This window comes from Macrobrachium nipponense, chromosome 25 (assembly GCF_015104395.2).
Source record: "Macrobrachium nipponense isolate FS-2020 chromosome 25, ASM1510439v2, whole genome shotgun sequence".
NCBI classification, from domain to species: Eukaryota; Metazoa; Arthropoda; class Malacostraca; order Decapoda; family Palaemonidae; genus Macrobrachium; species Macrobrachium nipponense.
In genome coordinates this window covers 10,744,622-10,748,554 of record NC_087214.1, presented here as the reverse complement: position 1 = coordinate 10,748,554, position 3,933 = coordinate 10,744,622, and the positions used below count along the sequence as shown (strand labels likewise).

Sequence of the window (3,933 nt, the reverse complement as noted above, 5' to 3'; positions counted from 1 at the left end):
GGGCGTGTGTGTGTGTGTATAATAATGTGTGCTTGTGTATATATATTACGCCCCTTTATTCCCTAAACTACACAAACTGGGAACTCTTACCTGTTGCCAACGGTGCCCTGTCTGTAAGATGTCACGAGGCTTATTAAGACTGCGTAAATATAAAATAATATATCATTTATTTCACAAAGCAATTGGTTATAACAAAGCAACAAAATGATTAACAAGTCATAATGGCATAAATACCCAAATCTGCCCATAAAGAAAACCAATAAGAATAACATTCTACCTTCCTGACTAAGGGTTACACTCTCAAACCCCAAACAAGTCACATTGTCTATTATTTGTCAGTTATCAGTTAGAGAATCCCATTCCTAATCAACCATGGCATCGGACCCATCTGTAATAAAGATAATAGTTATATAGACACCCCACGTCACTCTTTTCCAGTATTTACGTAAAGAGAATATTTCCACACTTCTCTCTCTTTTCCAAAACAAAAAGGTAACAGATTTTCTAAGTTTTTATAGAACGTGTCTTACCTTTTCGATGGGTCGTTTTCTCCCGACACTTCGAGCAACCGCTTGTTCTCTCCTTTGCACAAAGAATGCGTCTTCCCACAAGTATTTTTAAATTGTCAATAGCTTCATCGTTGCCTTAAGTAGAAATTGTCTTTATGGTCAGAGTCCCAGTCACCATTTGGAAAGGTTGATCCTATTATCTTGTTTTGTATATAAAAATGTTTATATATATATATATATATATATATATATATATATATATATATATATATATATACTATATATATATATATTATTTGTGTGTATATATACACAAGCACACATTATTTACACACACACACACACATATACTATCATATATATATATATATATATATATATATATATATATATATATATATATATATATATGTGTGTGTGTGTGTGTGTGTGTGTGTGTGTGTGTAAATAATGTGTGCTTGTGTATATATACACACAAATATATATATATATATATATATATATATATATATATATATATATATTATATTATAAACATTTTTGTTATACAACAAGATAATAGGATCAACCTTTCCAAATGGTGACTGGGACTCTGACCATAAAGACAATTTCTACCTTAAGGCAACGATGAAGCTATTATGACAATTAAAAATAAAATAGAACCAACGTCGGGCTTAGCGGTGACCCCTTGGGCATCACCTAAGGGCTTATCTCCCAATATGTATTTCGCTAACGTGACTGATTCCTTCTGTCATTCACTGTTTCATAAGGGTGGAAGTTCGTCAACCGAATATAGTCCTTGGCTTTAAACCAGAGCGTTTTTAATGGACCATCTATAACTTGAGACATATGCTTTTATACGTATATATATATATATATACTATATATATAGTATATATATATATATATATATATGTATATATATATATATTATATATATAATATATATATATATATATATATATATATATGTATATATGTGTGCGTGTGTGTCGTGAATATGTTCGTGCTGTTTGGTTGAACGTGCGTATTTACTTATATCCACGCTTCTTTTTGAACAGCCCAAAACATGCTCCGAGATGCGTTATATTCTAATCACCCTCTTATATTTCAGATATTCCTTTGGCAAAAGGGAGAGTCGTAAAAATCCAGACGTAATTAACTTTGCCGTTTCTTCCATCCAGGCGGACCCTTTCATTCAGAGCTTGGATACATTGAATATTTCATTATCTGAGCATCAAAACTGACATTATTGCACTCTTTTCGCAGAAATTCCCTGTAAGGTTGAGGCTTTCATTAGTTTTGAATATTTTTCACATCATTTCGCCTCTCTTGGCCTTGTTTGGCTCCTTGAAAATTCACATGACGAGACTTTCTGTTACAATGTTGGTTTATCTTTTCGCTCTCTTTCTTCCTGTCTCCCTCTTACTCATTAGCATATATTTCTAATCTAGGTCTTCTCTGAGGGTCCTTCATTTTTTGCAATTTTCGATGCCAAAAGCTTTTTCTTGTTTAGATTGTCTGGTGGGCTGGTTCCATATGAGTAGGTTTCGTCTACTAAATAATATGGATAATAATAATGATAATGATAATAAATTCACAGTCCTCGTGAAAACAAATTGTCAAGAAACTCCACAATTGAATATTAAAATATATTTCAATGTAAAAATATAAAACAAAGACTTTTGAACACCTGAACGGTGTTCCTCATCAGTGTAAACGTTAAAATGTAAATGGAGATCGAGGAGGTTGCGCAACTGCCTGTTGAGTTGGGGAGTTACTTAACAAACGAACCAGCACTTCAATGACGAGCTGTTATTTTCTCGCCCCCCGCCCCCCCCTTTCTAGATGCTCCTTCGGGAGGACTACTCCCTCTCCATTTACATTTTAACGTTACACCCTCATAGGACGAAAGTCTTTGTTTTATATTTTCAAATAGAAATATATTTCAATATATAATTGTGGATTTTTTTAACACTAATGATAATGCTGTATTCTGCTCTATTCTACTCATGTAATAGGAACTTCCACAGGGTTCAAACGAAGATACAAGCAATTACTGCCTTAATAATATTCTCCTTGGTGGATTTTAAAACATTTTCATCTATTTCCCTTTACTTTCTTTTGCCTCCTCCTAATGAACACATTATTCTTTGACCAATGGTGCCTAGCCACGTAGAAAAAAATCTAATCCTTCGGTCAGCCCTTGGGAGAGCTGTTATCAGCTCAGTGGTTTAGTAAATCTAAGATATACTTAACTTTTTTTTAACCATAATATGTATATATATATATATATATATATATATATATATATATATATATATATATATGATATATTTATATATCTATGTATATATATATATATATATATATATATATATAATTATATATATATATAGTATATATATACATATGTATGTGCATAATATGTATATACATAATAAAACTGGAATTTTTCGAATATGATTTAATAGCAGTAGTCGTCGGTTCAAAAAGCCAGATGGTAGAATCAGCTTTGATTACACAAACAAAGGCACACAATGAATCTTTCTTAAGGATCGTGGGAATCAGATATTACGGATAAAATCTCTTCCTTCCCAACCAGCGATTAAGAAGATTAAAGAGAAATTGTCAACTGGGGGTGACTTAACGGCGGACCTTGGTGGTATAAATTACTGCTTTTTTCTGTACCCTTTCTCATTTCATCACGAACTGCCTGAATAGAGAGACAGCAATCTCTGAAATATAGTATTTACTTAATACATTTGCATTTTATTGGCTCCTTGTATTAGATGGATTTCTGTTTTAACAGAATATATTTCACGGTCATATATAGGCTATATGTATGTATATTGTGTATATATACATTAACTATCTAGCGTGGAAAGGTTGAAATTATATACATTTATGTAGGTATTAATAAAAATGAAACCAGGAAAAATTATTTCATTTTATGTTTTGCATAATCTTTGAAGAATTAATTTTAAACACAAAATTCAGCCTAGTCAAATAATTTTTAACCACGATATAACAGATAATCCTTAAAATATATAAAATAAAAAAAAAATAACTTCATATTCACAAAAAAGATACAATAATGGATTTATAACATCACTGAAGTGAATAACATAACATTTCGTAAGTTAGTAATGAACCAATGCAAAGTGGAGGTGGTGTTGTGGGCTGATGGAATAATTAATAAGGCCTTAATTGATACTAAAGTTTGACACTTATTCAAGATCCATGATCTTGGAATCCTTTCCAAATAACTATTGTAATGATTGGTGGAGTTTGCTTAGTTTATTAACAACTTAGAAGTTCACGCGAAAATGCAAGGGGCATTACTACTACCCTGAATACTATTCCTCTTGCATTTTAATGCATTTTTTTTTTATTTATTTGTATATTGATTATTCATTTTCTT

General features: G+C 31.3%; 1 pseudogene; it reads right to left on the bottom strand.

Annotated features, from left to right (window-relative positions):
• The window catches only part of LOC135198982 (CD109 antigen-like), a 66,858-nt pseudogene that overhangs the window by 970 nt on the left and 61,955 nt on the right, over positions 1 to 3,933 (bottom strand).